Consider the following 17,492-nt stretch of genomic DNA (forward strand, 5'->3'; position numbering starts at 1 on the left):
GGAAGAGGAGAGACTTGAGTATGGTTGCTTTCCAAAATATTATGCCTAGCTGCCCTATTGAATATAAATAGAGAAAAGTGATGGAGGAAAGGAATGAAGTAGGGAGGCCAGAGAGAAGCCTCTTGCAATAATCTAGGTAAAAGATGATGATGGTTTGGACCAGGATAGTAACAATGGAAGGAGTGAAAACTGTAGGGTTTTAGATATATTTTAAAAATAGAATCTACAGAGTTTACTGAAAAATTGAATGTTATATGTGTAGAGAGGAGTCATGGATGGCTCTAAGATTTTTGGACATGAAATCTGAAGGAATGAAATGTCCATTCATTGAGATATGGAAGAGTAAAGGAGAATAAGGTTTTGGGGGAGAAGGTGAGGAGTTCAGAAGTCTGTTTTGGTATGTTAAATTTACATTATCTATTAGAAATCCAAGTTGAGATGTCAAGAAAGTATTTGGACATACAGTTTTATAGATAAGGTGAGAGCTCTGGGTTGAATATGTGCATTTGGGCATTTTCAATATGTAGACGGTATTTAATGCATTTAGACTGGTTGTCGTCGCCAAAGGAATGAATGCAGAGAAATTAGGGAGAAAAATGCTTTGGGAGAGTTATTGAACCTACTTCCAATCTTCTCATTCTCTCCTGAACCCACTCCAGTTTGAATTTTACCTCAGTACCCCAGGATATAAACTCTTTTCAAGAACACAGTGACCACCATGTTGACAAAGAAAATGATCCAAACTCAGTCTTCCTCTTAACCTCTCAGCAGCATTTGACTGCTCTCCTTCAAATACTTTCTTCTCTTGGATGTCAGGATACCACACATTCTCCTGGTTTTCCTCTTATCTTACCAAGTACTTCTTCTTTGCCTCCTTTGCTATATTTCCTCATCTTCTAAACTTTGAATAATGGAGTGTCCCAACTCTCAGTCTTCATGCAAATTCTTTATCTACACCCCTTCTCTAGGGGTTCTCATCCAGTCTCAGAGCTTTAAGTTCCATTAATATGCCAACAACTCCATATTTTCTATTTCTAGACATCTTTTCTAAACTCAAGTCTTGTCTATCCAGTTGCTGACTAGATTTTCCACATGGGTGTTGTCTTAGCTTGAGGCAAGGAGCTTGTGTTCCATTATTTTATTATGGAATACTATCTCAGGGATAAGCAAGAAATTAGGGAGAGTCAAAATAAGGATCCCTCATGGAGCTTACTACTTCCAAGTCTGACTAATTATTCCATCCTTTGGGACAGCCCTGTATTTCATGGAGAAAGAGAGAAGAATATATTCACCAGTTCCTGCCTCTCATTGGTCAAGGATTCAAATCAAGAGCCATCACTCCCCACTCCCCGCTTACAGATATCACGTGTGGGAAATACATGAGATCTTCAATATCCTACACCATATTGTCTACGGAGAAGTCCCAGGGAAGGAGGCAAAATACTTGAGGCATGAGCAGTAAATGACACTCTGATAGGACATGTCAATCGATAAATGACAGGCCCTGAATTGCCTGCTGCTAGGATGCTGTGCTCTGCCATGGTGTCAATGGTAATGGTGACCTGTCTCCAAGACTACAGGAATAGTTCAGGTCATTTCTTGGTGTTCTACCATCAGAAAATAGATATGCTGGGCTGTGTTGATCCAAACGGTGCAGAAGTCAATTAAACAGATATCTCTAAGATATTAAATTTAACATACTCCAAATGAACTTCTAAGGGTCTACTTCCAAACCTGCTGTTTTTTTCTGCAGTTAATTTCTGTTCCCTCCCTGTAGATGCTTGAAGTCCAAAACTCGGACCCATCCTTGACTCTTTCTCTCACATCCGCATGTAGTCTGTCAGGAAATCAGTTATAGGCAACTCACTTCTTTCCCTACATCTTCTTTCTTTTAGGTTACTGAAAAGTTCCCCAGGAAGTCTTCCTGCTTTTATCTTTGTCTCCCTATAGTAACTCAGGTCATCTGACAGAGTAATCCTTTCAAGATGTAAGTCAGCTCCTGCACCCCTTCTGATGAGCTTTACAATGGCATCCAAATGCACTCACAGTAAAGTCCCCAAAACTTTCATGGTGCTCTGTGATCCACTCCCACCCTGACAATTTCTCTGACTACTCTCCTCCACATTTCTCTGCATCAGTCACACACCAGTCATACGGATTTCCTTTCTGTTCTTCAAGCAGGCTAAGCATAATTCCCATGGTCTTCGCACTTGCAGTTTCTTCAGTCTGGAATGTTACTGTTTAAGAAAATCTGCCTAAGTTCCCTCCCTCACTGTCTTTAGATCTCAGCTCAAATGCACTACTTGGGAGGGACCTTCTCTGAGGACCCTAGAAGCACTCCTTTTCCTCCATTCCCTTGCATGTGCTCATTAACTATATTCTCCCCTGAGATATACATTTGTTTATTTCCTTTGTGTCTGTATCTTTCACTGGAATGTACATTTCTCAAAAGCAGAGAATTTTCCTGTGGTATTAACTACTGAATCCCTAACATGTTTGCCACATAGAAGGCGCTTAGTGAATATACCTTGAATGAAAACGGCATGGATGGCATTTTGCACTATGTGAATCATGTTTTTTTTCTTTTTTTCCCATTACTTCATTAGCAAAACAGAATATTAGCATCTCTAAGCAGGAAATAGAGCCTGACCACCCATAATCCTCCAAGAGCCAAAAAAAAAAAAACAAAAAAGGAAATGGAAAAATAAGGCATCAAAATATATTTAATTTTCTGTTAACACCCACTGACTCGTTGACTTTAAATCCTCTGTGACTTCTTTTAAGCTCTTTAATGAGGTGGACAATAATACTATCAAGTTTTCCTTAGTAAGCTGGTAGGTGAAATGTAAAGAAAAATTAAATATAATTTCTCCAAGTAATCAGTATCTTGTTATTATGCAAAATGGAAGGCAGTAAGCTATTATTACTGCTTGTAAGACTTTGAATTAGTCTAAAGAGTTCTCTAAGGCAGGTGTCCCCAACCCCTGGTACCAGTCCGCGGCCTTAGGAATGGGGCCGCACGGCAGGAGGTGAGGAGCGGGCGAGCGAAGCTTCATCTGCGGCTCCCCATCGCTCCCCATCGCTCCGCGTCGCTCGCATTATGTCCTGAACCATCCCCACCCTCCGTCCGTGGAAAAACTGTCTTCCAAGAAACGAGTCCCTGGTGCCAAAAAGGTTAGGGACCACTGCTCTAACGGATACAGAAAATAGATATTTTATATTATTCTGTAATTATCCAGAAACAAAACTGTGCTTTGCAAAGCTGTAAGACCAATTTTCACTTTTAAAGATTATTAATCCTTTGCATAGCATAGTCAGTACACAGATTCAAAACATTGAATTATGTCTGGATTTTCATTTTTCACCCATGTCAACAATCTGAACATATCAAATCATGAACATTCTGTACTCAACTTAATTAGTTAGATAAGTTGTTGAACTCAAAGGGATTTTTGAATAACCTGTATCAGTTATTATCATAATGATACAATAGCTCTACTATATTGATCATTTAAAACATAAACCATATATTTCTCTCCTGCTCAAAAAATTCTAAAAGCTTTCCATAACATACATTTTTGGCACCTCCTACCAACCTCCATATGGTCAATCTTTCAAATGTTAGCCTTTGTAATGGGTATATAGTAATATCACTTTGTGATTTAGATTTCATCTCCCTCATGACTAATAATGTCAACTATTTTTTCATGTGTTTAGTTTTTTTGTGTGAAGTGTCTATTCAAATTATTACCCTTAAATATGCCAATCTAAATAACTGGTGCTTGTGGACTTAAAAAGAATGTGTATTCTGCTGTTGTAAGATAGAGTGTACAATAAATGTCTATATCTAATTGATTTCATGTCTACTTATTCTATCAATTATTGAAATTTTCAGTATTTGTACTTTTACAATACTATATTTTGACAATATTTGCACAATAGTAATTGTAAAATTTCCTATTTCTTCTTGTATTTTTTAATGTGTTTTGCTTTGTGTATTTTCCTTCACAGATTTTTAAATAAAGCATTTAAGATTTTTACGTCCTGTTGATAAATTGACCCATTTATCATTATGAAATGACCATCTTTATCAGGTAATATTCTTCTCCCTGAAATCAACTTGTTCTGATATTTATATAGCCACTCCAGATTTCTTTTGATTAATGTTAGCTGTCTCCATCCTTTTACTTTCAAACTACTTCTGTATTTGTATTTAAAGTAGGTTTCTCTTTTGCTACATATAATTAGATCTCGCTTTAAAAAAATCTGATCCATCAGTCTCTGCATTCTAATTGGAATGTCTTCACCTTATCCATTAATGTGCTTTTGGATATGGTTGAGTTTGAGTCTACTATCTTGCTACTTGTTTTCTGGTTGATTAATCTGTTCTTTGTTCCTTTTTGTCTCCTTTTCTGCCTTCTTTGGAGAGTTATGTATTTTTCCTGATTTATCTTATCTCATTTGTTTGTTATTAAGCCATAATTACTTCTTCCAGTAGTTGTTAAAGGTATACAGTATGCACGTTTAACTTATTGCAGTCTTCCTTCAAGTAATATTCTATCATTTCACACATAAGAATATTATGATAGCATTTTCCGTTTCTCCTCCCATCTCAGACTTTGTGCTATTGTCTTTGTGCGTTCTACTTAAATATACATTATAAACCACATAATACATTGTTGTTATTTTTGCTTTTAGCAGCCACCTTTTAAAGATATCTTTAAAAGTAATAAAATATGTATTTTGTATTTATCTGTACACTTTCCATTTCCAGTGCTTTTTATTTCTTTTTGTAGATCCCTGTTTCTCTCTGGTCTTATTTCTCTTCTTCCTGAAAGACTTCCTTTAACATTTCTTTAATTATAATTCATGGTAATGAATTCTCTCAACATTTTATGTCTGATAAGGTCTGTATTTCACCATCGTTTTGAAAACAACTTTTTTGCAGAGTGTAGAATTCTAGGTTGACAGTGTTTTCCTGTCAGTTCTTTAAAGTTGCGCCATATCCTCTGGCTTGCATTATTTCTGACACAAAGTCTATTGTCATTCAGCACCTCTGGCCTCTACTCACTCATTCCCTCAGTTTTGACAACCAAAAATGTATCTGGACATTGTTCAACGTCCCCTTGAGAGAGTGAAATAGCCCCCAGTTTAGAACTACTGATTTATATTCATCATGTCTTTTGTTCTCTAGTTGTCTTGTGCTTTTTAACTGGCTGAAAGTAATTTTATCATGAGGTACCTGGCAGTAGTTTCCTTCATGTTTCTTGTGGTTGGTATCTTTGAGGTTCTTGAAACACTGACCTTATAGTTTTCATTGATTTGGAACTTTTCAGCCATAACTTAAAAAAATATTTTTCTATCTTCTTTCCTTTCTTTGCTCCATCAGCAGCTTCAATTACATGGACATAGCCTGCTTGAAGTTGTCCCACATCTCACTCATGTTCTGTTAATTTTTTCAGTCTTTCTTCTCTCTGTGTTTTATTTTGGATATTTTCTATTGCTATGTCTACAAGTTCACTAATCTTTCACTCCACAGTTTCTAATCTGCTGTTAATCCTGTGAAAGTATTAGAGATATGATGAATAACTGCTGTGGTGGTAGGAGAGTGCTACTGAGGCACTGAAATCATCCTAACCTCATAGAGTTTTTGGAAGGAAGGAATTCTGTGATCCAGACATGGGGTACATAGGAGAGCACCACAGGCTATCATCTTGGTTTATGTTCTCTGCAGAATGAGGTGCTAAATCGAGCTGTATCATTATTAGTGGATAGGAAAGGGGAACCAGCAACTACAAGGAACGGATATGCATCTTCTTGGGTAAAGTGTATTCCAGAATGGAATGCAGGAAAAATATCTTTGAATAGCCTCTAAAAATGCTCCAAAACACTGTCAACTTTAATCTTCTAAACATCTACTCAAGTATACCGACTCTACCAAGACCAGAGCATGAACCCAACCAGCCAGATAGGAATTCACCTATCCTCTTTACCTGTTCTCCCTCTCCCAGCTTCAATCAAAGTAGCAGGTAATGAGAAAGTGAGCAAAGAGAGAATAGATAGCAGAAGCACCATGCCTCCCACCTCCACCACTAGCTTCCAAGCAACTGCACAAAATAAGAAAGAGGAGATTTAATTGTAAATTAAGCAAAGAGTTTTTTTTATTGGAGTATAGTTGCTTTACAATATTGTGTTAGTTTATACTGTACAGCAAAGTGAATCAGCTATACGTATATATATATCCCCTATTTTTTGGATTTCCTTCTCATTTAGGTCACCACAGAGCACTGAGTAGACTTCCCTGTGGCATACAGTAGGTTAAGCTAAGAGTTTTGATCATTACATAGTGCAACACATTCTAAGTATTGAATTGTGACTAGGTTGTAACTGAAATTAACCCCAAAGAGTTTAGCTGCCTCTTTAAGATGTACAGCTAGTAACTGAAAAAGTTAGAACATAAAACACAGATCATTTCAACTCTATTTCCCATACCGTCTAATAACCAAGTGATCCACATCTCTGTATTTCATATAAAGAGCCACAGCATAAAAAGATTTCTAGGGCAAGGGACAAAACCCTCAGCTTTCCAACCTACAAATAGGATTAATAATAACTGTTGGTTCAATTGTCTTATAATCTCATTCAGTCAAACAAAATTCAGTGCTATGTTTAGAGACCTTATATATTCTCAATATTTTAGGACAATTCTGTGTAACACGTTCTTTTAGTTGTCAAATTATTGAATATGAACTAAATGTATATTTTTAATAATATTTTATGTAAACAAACTTAGAAATCAAGAAGGTTATCCTTTCTCAGATAATGTATTGCATTTTAAAATTCATTCATTGATACATATAACAGATGGGTACCTGAGCCCTCCCATGAGCCTGGCAGAAGGCTAGGTGTTAGGAATATAGCAGTGATCAACAAAGACACAGTCCATGCATAATGAATTGTGTAATCCTGCAAATAAAATGTATAGGAACAAGAAACTGCAATTGTAAATTTTATTACAAAACATAAGTGCAACATGTTTATAATAAGAAAGCCTAATCTGCTTACAAGTGTTAGGGATGGTTTTCCTAGGGAAATGATATTTAGGTTGAGTCCAAAGAAGGTGAGTAGGAACAAACTAAATGAAGATGGGATTGAAGATGGAGTAAGGGACTGCTTAGGTCACTAATATACATTTGTCACATATCAATCAATATAGGCTGGGGCAGGTTGTGTTGTTGGAATTTTAGTTTTTTATAATTATAAAATGATTTGGTTTTTGTTTAAAATGCAAATGGCATGAAAGAGAGATACAAAATATAAATTAAAATCTCCCTACAATTTCTATGACTGCAGCTAACAGCTTGGGGTATGTCTTACAACATTGTTTTCAATTTATCAAATATTATTACCCAACACTGAGCTATATTTTAGATTTGCTAATTGATGGGATTGTTTGTGGATAATGGCGGCAGTCCATTTACAAAAAGAAATGTAGTTCAGTTTCCTTTATTATGTTACTATGGTCTGAATATTTGTATACTCCTCAAATTAATATGTTGAAATCCTAATCCCCCAAAGATGATGGTACTAGGAAATGGGGACTTTGGGGGGTATCTTATAAAAGAGGCTCCAGAGAGATCCCTAGCCTCTTCCACCATGTGAGGACACACTGAGAAGGTGCTGGTTATAAACTAGGAAGAGGACTCTCACCAAAGAATGCGACCATGTTGATGCCTTGATTTTGTACTTCTGACATCCAGAGCTGTGAGAAATAAATTTCTGTTGTTTATAAACTACCAGGTCTGTGGCATTTTGTATAGCAGCCCAACAGACTGAGATACATGTAAATATCAACTTTAAAATCTGATGTTATAATGGAATTTCACTTGTTGTTGTTTTTTTTTAATTATTTATTTATTTATTTATTTATGTCTGTGTTAGGTCTTCGTTTCTGTACGAGGCCTTTCTCTAGTTGTGGCAAGTGGGGGCCACTCTTCATCGCGGTGCACAGGCCTCTCGCTATCGCGGCCTCTCTTGTTGCGGAGCACAGGCTCCAGACGCGCAGGCTCAGTAATTGTGGCTCACGGGCCTAGTTGCTCCGCGGCATGTGGGATCTTCCCAGACCAGGGCTCGAACCCGTGTCCCCTGCATTGGCAGGTAGATTCTCAACCACTGCGCCACCAGGGAAGCCTGACTTGTTTTTATTTAAACAAGAAATTTCACCTTGAATCAGAAACTCTGGCCCATAAAATAAGTAGAATTTTTGAAATAAGTACCTGAAAACTATGCTCTCATTTCAATACTGGCCATCTTTTATTTACGAACTGTAATTCATCCTTTGTCTCTGACAACATAGGCAAAGTTAAAGTTATCCTATCAACAAGGATATCAAAATAAAAATGATGATTGTGATTGATTCCAGACTCATTTCTCTAGTTATGAGGCAAAACTTGATGCCCAGAGAGCCTTTACTGAATTATGAAGGAAAATCTGCTAATCTACCCCTCACAACTGCCTTTGTAAAGTGGCCCCTGTCACATACTGATATTCTTTCTTTGGATCCATTAATGGCTTCAGTTAGCTAAGGTCAAGTGATGAGAGTTGCTTATTTCCGATAGGTATTTATCTAATTGATTTAATTTTTTTTTTAATAAATGTATTTCTTTTATTATTTCTTTTTATTTTTGGCTGCATTGGGTCTTCGTTGCTGTGCACGGGCTTTCTGTGGTTACGGCGAGCAGGGGCTACTCTTCGTTGCAGTGCGCGGGCTTCTCATTGCGGTGGCTTCTCTTGTTGGGAGCACGGGCTCTAGGCGCGCGGGCTTCAGTAGTTGTGGCATATGGGCTCAGTAGTTGTGGCTCATGGGCTCTAGAGCACAGACTCAGTAGTTGTGGCGCACGGGCTTAGTTACACCGCAGCATGTGGGATCTTCCCGGGCCAGGGCTCAAACCCGTGTCCCTTGCATTGGAAAGCAGATTCTTAACCACTGTGCCACCAGGGAAGCCTCTGATTTAATTTTCAGAGTAAAATTTTCAGAGTTTATCCTAATATCCAAGTGCTGGACATCTCTTTATACAGCCCTGCTCACAGTACTTGCTGGCATTTTACCATGCATAAACTTTCACAAACTGTTGGGATATGTTCTTGGAAATGTGTCATCTTGGCTGTGGCTGTTAGGCTCTCACAGGCTAGAAAGTGCAAAATGGTTTACCATCCTGTTTCAATAAAATGTAATAGGTATAAATCAGAAGTACAAAGATTCCACATGGCATGGTGCATTTGATTTCAGAGCTATGTTTTTCTCATTGGAAAAGTAATATTCAGTCATTGTCAAAACTTTGGAATATAAAGAACTATATAGAGAAATACATGAAAATCACCCATGCATTTAACGCCTTAAAAAAACCACTCTTAACAACTTTGTATATTTCCTAATAGTCTTTTTCTGTACATATATTTTTTTTATAGCTGTGATGATACTGTAATTGTTTTATGTCCTGCCTAAACATTTCCTCTTGTCACTAAAACTTTCTCATGACTATTTTTCCACAGCACTTATGTATTTATTGAGCATGCAGCGGGTGCTCAATGAATGTTAAAAAGATGTCTCCACCCAGACCTCCTTTAACTGCTAATTATCTGCTGCATCTCTTCCTCTTTAATTGCAACTCCTCATTGCAGCCTTTAGTATTGCCATTCACCTCCTTCCCCCCACCAACAGTTTATTTTGAAAAGATTTCAAACCTATTATTTAAAGCAATAATAGTACAGTCAACACCCTTGTACCCTTCACCTATGTTCACTTATTGTCACCTTCTGCCACATTTGCTCTTTCTTTTATTTTTTTCGCATCAATATACACTTTTTATTGAGTCATTTGAAAGCAAGTTAGAGACTTCATGACATTTTGCCCTTAAATACTTTAGCACATATCTGCTAAGAACAAGAGCATTCTCCTACATAACTACAAACCATTTTTACACCTAAGAAATGTAATATGTATGCAAGAATGATATTAAACCTGGATATCCAATTTATGTCCACATTTTCCCCACTGTGCAAACTATGTTCTTGATAGCTATTTTTGTTATTTTTCTTTCTGTTGTTGCAAGATTCAATCACATATCACTCAATGCATTTATTTTTTATTCATTTAATTTTTTTGGCCACATGGCTTGCAGGATTTTAGCTCCCCGATGAGGGATCGACCCATGACCCCTGCAGTGGAAGCGTGGAGTCCTAACCACTGGACCGCCAGGGAATTCCCTCAGTACATTTAGTTTCATGCTTTTTCCTGAACATTTTGGTTGCGGTGTAATATATCATGCAATGTCACAATTTTACCATTTCCTCACTGCTGAATAATTGTACTGTCATAAGTAAAATTTTAAATTCATGAAATTAATATATGTTCATAATATAGAAGTAAAAAATACAGATGAAAAAGTAAAGAATAGCTCTGCTTAAATGTTGATATATATTCATTCTGCTATGCTATATGCATGGGTAGAGATTTATATAAAAAATGTTTACAAGAACATGATCATAAAAATATATGTATTTATACATGTATAATATACACATGTATGCATGCATATAAATTTTGGGGGGTAACAGTATGTAGGCAAGTATTTCTACATCAAGAAATTGTCCTTGATTATTTCATTCTAATGGCTGCTTGGAACTTCTTTACTCATTTCATAATTATTTAATCAATCTCCTATTTTTATACAATTAAGATTTCAGCATTTTTAGAAAGCAATAATTAGTATTATTTTAATCAAGTTATTTTAACACATTAGTCATTATTTCTTTAAGATATATTGCTAACTTTGAGACTGATGAATTAGAGTCATATTTTTAAGGCTTTTGTTCGGTATTGCCAGATTGCTTCAGAGAAAGATTGTTATCTATTTCTACTTCTATCAGAAATTTGTAGAGTCTTTGGAAGACTATAATTTTTATTTTTCCAAAATGGTTGAACCATGTGTCCAATACACTGTTCAATAAAACTTTCTCTGCCATATGATTTGAAATGCTTAATTTAGCACAGCAATTCTCAAACATTTTGGTTTCAGAACCCCTTTAAGTATTATTGAGGACCTCATAGACCTGCTTATGGAATTTAAACAACAAAAACAGGTTATACCTCTCAATATTTACTATTTAAAAAATGAAAATTCAGAAATTTGTGTAATATTTATTTATTGAAAAACAGTAATAGACCCCTTTTACATGTTAATATAAATAACATTTCATAAAAAATAATATTTCCAAAAGAAAAGCATTTAGTGATCTGAGTGGCTTTGTCTTGTATTTTTGCAAATATCTTTAATGTCTAACTTCAGAGAAGACAGCAGGATTCTCTTATCTGGGTCTGTATTGAATCTGTTGCAATAGCACATGCTACACAGCCTCTGGAAAACTCTATTGTATGTTGTAAGAGAATGAGAGTGAAAAGGGCAAATACTATTTTTAGTACATTTGAAAAATACCTTTGATCTTATGGACTTTGGAAGAGTCTCATGGACCTGAGAGGTCTCCAACACACACCCTTAAGGACCTCTTCTTTAGCTTACAATAAAAGTGGGTTAAAGCAGTGTCTAAGAATGTGGACTCTGGGAGCCAGACTGCCTAGATGCAAATTGAGCTTTCACAAATGAGTTGGGTGGCTTCAGGCAAGTTATTTATGCTCTACCAAGCTTTATCTGTAAAAAGGAGCTAATAACAGTGCCTACCCCACAGGGTAGTGGTGAGAAGGAAAGGAATTAATGTTGTCATAGGTTTAAAAACATACCTGGTACAGGGTTAATGCTGTATGTGTGTGCAAGCTGTATATTTGAGTATGATACTGTATTTTCCTTTTTTTCCCATGGATCTATTTATGTAGCAGTCCCATGTTGTTTTAATAAATATAACATTAAGATGTGTTTTTAATATCTGGTAGGGCACAGCCTTCTTCATTAATATTCATTTTCAGAATATCTTGGCTGTTTAGCCAAGCATGTTTACTCTTTCAGATCATTTTACCAAGTTCTCATAATATTGAGAATTGAACAGAATTACATAATAATTAAAATTAATTTGGCTGGGGTTCATATCACTATAATGTTAAGCTTTTAAAATCCAAAATAGGGTATTTATTTCCATTTATTTATGTAGACATTTTGAAATCTCAGTAATTTGTAAATAACTCAAGCAGTAAAGTTGCTAGGTAATCATAGAAGAGTCTCTATCATGAAAAGATTTCCATTTTTAAAACTGAGAAATGAAACTTCAACTTAGAAAAGATTTAATAATTTGAATAAAGCCTTTAATAAGAATGGTTTTTATAATGTTAAAATAAAAATGTTCAATGTCTTTGGTGGGGCTGGATGTTTAACTGCATGGTCAGCAGTGTTTTAATTTGGGTAGAAAACTCCTCTTTGTGAAATAATCCACATTTCTATGACCAAAATGTTCTTATTATAAGCAATAGGAATCAATTTTCTTTTACACTCATTTTTTTATTACATCAGATAATCATAATTAACATTACATATCAATCCTGCATATTTATAGTCTTACCTGATTACAAGACCAGCAAAGAATGATATTGTTAATTGCATATGCGGTCAGCAGTAGTTGGAAAAGTTTTCATCAATGTAGAAAACAGCCCAGAACCACCTGAATTAGAATAAAACCAAATCAGAATATGTAAGCGACAGTTCTACCATTAGATGTAGAAGTACTATTTTCAATGAATATTTATAAGTAAACACTGCTTATTTTAAGTACACAATTTATTGAATACCTACTATGTTTCCCTTGAGTTCTGAATGGTTAAGTCATTTGCTGGAGATAAATCATACAGCTATGAAGTAACAGCCCAATTTTGAATCCAAATCTGTTTGACTTCAAAGGCTGTGCATATCATAATTATGTGCATTCTTTCTCTAGGGGAATTGGAGTCCCTTTGATGCTGCCAAAATCTTCTGAGAATAAGGAGAGGCTGTTCACAAGTGGTTACTCTTGTGTGAGGCTTTAAAAACCCCTTCATTTTTGAGGGTTCCCCCAGTCCTGTAAAGGCCCCTTCATGCCTGCTTTAAAGTACTCCACTTATTGCCAGTAGAGCCACTGTGGCCAGAATGGCGGTCAAAGTTCCCTTCTTATTGCTTCTCTAAACACATTTTCCATCAGTCCTTATGGCTGCTCCCTATCCACACCCCTTCCCTTTTCATTTTTTCTTCCCACTACTTATTCTTTACTTCACGTATTTATTCACTTATACACAAGTATCTGTGGAGTGTCTACCATGTGCCTTAGTGCACAGTAAGAATTGCTGTTACTTTTCCACCTTCCCCTCTTCTACCCTTTCTCGGTCTCCTCTTACTAAAGTCACATTGTTTATGCTAAGGCTATGTGGTTTATGGGTGATCTGAATTAATCATCTGCAGGAAGCAAAGGTAAAAATTTTGCCTGACACAATGCCATGAGGGCTTAAAATATAGTCTTGCTTCTAATTACTCTGTTTAGTGACCTTGGTAAAAACTTTCTTTACTCTGACTTCAGACCACTATATTGAATTCTTGTGAATATATTTAACTGTTTGCTAAGCTTGGGTATTGATTAACTTCATCAATATTGGATCACCTCCCAGTCCTGCAGTCTCCACAGGTGCAGGCTCACTTGTATTGTGTTAAATTGCATGCTACCTCAGGGAAACTCCTCTTGTGACGTAAATACTAACGTTACATAGTTATCCAGAGTTTATCCTTTCACTCTTCTCTATCAGGAAAATTTGAATCATTTGTTCCACTATTAAATGGTACTCTTTAAACAGTAACCTCCTTGTGGAAAAAAATAAAAAATGTTCTTCACAGAACTTTTCCAGAAAAAAAAAAAAGGTAACCTTTCATAATTCAAAGCAATGCAGATTAAAAATCTAACCCTTTACATGGATTATAAAAATCCACTCTTTGACAATACCTGCTTCCAATTCACCTATTAATTTATGGATGCCATAAGGCATTAACTAGAAATTATGATATCACATTTACTGCCAATTTAAAAAATGTCAAAACCCTGGTCCTATAGCAGTAGCAATAAAATATTGCATTGAGAAAAATCAATTTTCTAAAGGATTGGGTGAATAGGTCAATGTTCCCAGACTGAAAATATGCATTTGACTTTATGAACACAGTGCATTTCTATACACTGAGAACAAAAATGCTAGCATGAGAGGATAAAAGGCTTTATTCCTAAGAGTCTGAATTAATCATACATCTAACTTTACTACTTCGTTAAACTTGAATAAAGCTCATGGGTTTAATTTTTTAAGGAATATAAATTATTATCATTTTTTTCTGATCACCATGGTAAGGTGATAGTAGAGTTGGTAGGAAAATAGTAGAGTTGATTTTTCATGTGTTAACAAAATCTTTTCAAAGGTGCAAAAACTAAGACAGCAAATGACAAATATCAAACCAAATGTTTGTTATGTTATAATATTTAATAGGAAGTTATCTTGGCACTCTGACGAATCCTAACATATTTTGCTGAATATCTAACTATTAAAATGTAGACATCTTTGAAGTATGCAACACCAGCTTTTGATCTGTGTGCCTACAAATAGAAATAATATCAAGGCCATAACACTTGACCATATAAACTGAGAAAATTGTCCTCTGGTAGGAGAATTTAGAGACTACTGCACAAATACTGATGATAATAGAGCAATACACCATAAGTATGAGGAGAGCCAATACTCCATCCTACATGAAGCAAGGACTACTTGCTTCAGATGAGATCTCTCATCTGCCCTTTTTTATCCAGGTTAACCCTTCTACTTACTCTCACCACTGGGTTCTAGCCTGTCCAAAGCCTGGGACTGACTGATTTACTGACTAATATTTATTTAAATGTTTTGCTAGTAAGCAGTTTATATGAACTTCCTGTTTGGTACAGAAAATGGCCTCATCTGCATTTTTGTCTCAACTTTAACTCAAAGCCCCTCATGCTCCTTATGGACATCCCTGCCTGCCAGCTTTGACCTCTGGTCAGTGTTGATTCTTTCAGTCTTTGTCTTGTCTGCCTCAATTCCTGAACAACGCAAAATTCTAATTCTCAATGTCCATCCACTTGCCACTGATAAACTCTGGTTTTGTCCTTTACTACCATTTCAGGTTCTTCTAGATTTCCTCTAACTTCGGTCTCTGGGTCCTCTGAGACGTCTAGTAATATTCCCATCACTATTCTCAGTCTTGGTAGCCCACCTGTTTCTGGCCAAAGCTCACTCGTTCAGCAGGATGACTGGATCAGAGTTTGTTTTTATACTGTACTATCTTTCCCCTGACTACTTGTATTTAAAACTAAAAATTGCACTGGGAACTTAAAATGAATGAAGGAATGAACAGCATACATAATAGGTAGAAGTCCCAGAAAGTGGTTGGTTGGTTGATGATTTGTTTATAGCAAAAGCCTCCCCCTGACAACTCTTCCCTCCTAAGATTTAGCAATCTGACTTTGTTCTTGTTTTTGAGTAAAGTGCTAAGATCAAAATAAAATTCACTGTCCCCAGGACCAAAGCACTCAATAGTAAGTGTTCGATAAATCTTTATTATTATTATTGATTGCCACTTTTGACATTTCTGGAATCAAATGGTCTCATTAAGAGCAAATTCAAGCATATTTAAAACATTAAAAAATACATAGAAAAAAGAAGTCATCTGATGTCCTAAGTGACTTTGCTGTTTTTCTCATGGAGAAAGAAGAAAGAAATAACAGAATAGCCTTAAATCAATTTTAGGATTTTCATGAACTTTCAATGTAGCAACTCTTTAAAATGGTACCATTATGCTGTAGTGTAACCTTGGATAAAGCACACGTTTCTAATGCTACTTCTTCATCTGTAAAATATGAGAGATGGACAGCAGAATTAAAAATAACCATTTTCCCCCCAAATCCCATAGATGTATGATTTTAAACACATAGGTATATTGGATATATTGAAAATATGTTGCAGTGGCAATCATGCCTTATCAAATATACTATTCAAAGAGTCATTGTTTTTTATGCAACAGTAAGTTCAGTTTTTCAAGAATTAAACTGACATATATAATTTAAAGAATCCTTAATATTGAATGAATACAGTTTTTTAAAAGTAAATTTATTTATTTATTTTTGGCTGCGTTGGGTCTTCATTGCTGCGCGTGGGCTTTCTCTAGCTGCGGTGAGCCGGGGCTACTCTTCGTTGCGGTGCGTGGGCTTCTCATTGCGGTGGCTTTCCTTGTTGCGGAGCAGGGGCTCTAGGCGCGCGGGCTTCAGTAGTTGTGGCTCGCGGGCTCTAGGGCACAGGCTCAGTAGTTGTGGTGCACGGCCTTAGTTGCTCGGCGGCATGTGGGATTTTCCCGGACCAGGGCTCGAACCCATGCCCCCTGTATTGCAGACAGATTCTTAACCACTGCGCCACTAGGGAAGTCCCATGAATACAGTTTTCAAATTGACAGAAATCCAATTGATAAAGTGCCTTTGATGAGGTTTAAAAATTTAGGATGAATTTTGATATTGATAAGGAAGTTAAAATCAAGCACAAGTTACCTATGTTAGGAGAAAATAGTATATTGTCTGAGTTTTGTACAGGCCAAAGATCATAAATAAATACTCGAACTTTTAAATGTACTCAGGCTGAAAGTTGAAAACCCAATTGATTTGTAAAGTTAAAAACTATTTTTATAAATTTGTAACTTGAATTGCCACTTATCTTTATAAGAATCACTTGAATTTTTTCTTTTAGTATAGATTCTTGCCCTAATTATATTACTCTTCAAACGTGAAATAACGTTCTAAAAATGAATGTCCCTTGTTATTTTGGCAATTCTTGAATGACAGGAGTAAATTATCACAGAAATTATCTTAATATACAGGCTCTGGTTCTGATTAAAGCCTTCCCTTAAAATTTAAACATAATTCAATAGAGCTTTACATCAAAGAGCACAGAACAAGGAGTTCCACTGAGATAACCAGCTCTTCCACTAACTTAATATGTCTTTTGAATATCAATTCACTTCTGTGGACCTAAATTTTATCCTATTAAAATAAAGGTGTTGCCTTAGATAAATATATCCTAAGTTGTGATTCTAGTGATTTCAGGTCGTGTAAGATAATAAAAGTATCTATTTCAATTTTTATTTTTAAAAACATCAATATTATAAGCATTCAAACTTTTCCCTTTAAAATGGAACTGTATTAGAGCCTGTGTGCTTGCACAACGGCAGAATGTCTCCACATCAATGTTTTGCCAGTAAAAATACTTCTTGATATCAATACCCAAACTTCCCAGAATCTAAATATCCTTCACTACATTTTTCATCTAATGTTTATATGGAAATTTTATATCAACATCCCCAGAACTCAAAACAACATTTAAAAAAAAAAGTTTAATGGAAAAAGTCTAGAAATGTAATCTAATTATAATTAGTAGTAAATATAGATTATTTGAAAAGTGTCAGCAG

The sequence above is a fragment of the Eschrichtius robustus genome, chromosome 3, assembly GCF_028021215.1.
Source record: "Eschrichtius robustus isolate mEscRob2 chromosome 3, mEscRob2.pri, whole genome shotgun sequence".
NCBI classification, from domain to species: domain Eukaryota; kingdom Metazoa; phylum Chordata; class Mammalia; order Artiodactyla; family Eschrichtiidae; genus Eschrichtius; species Eschrichtius robustus.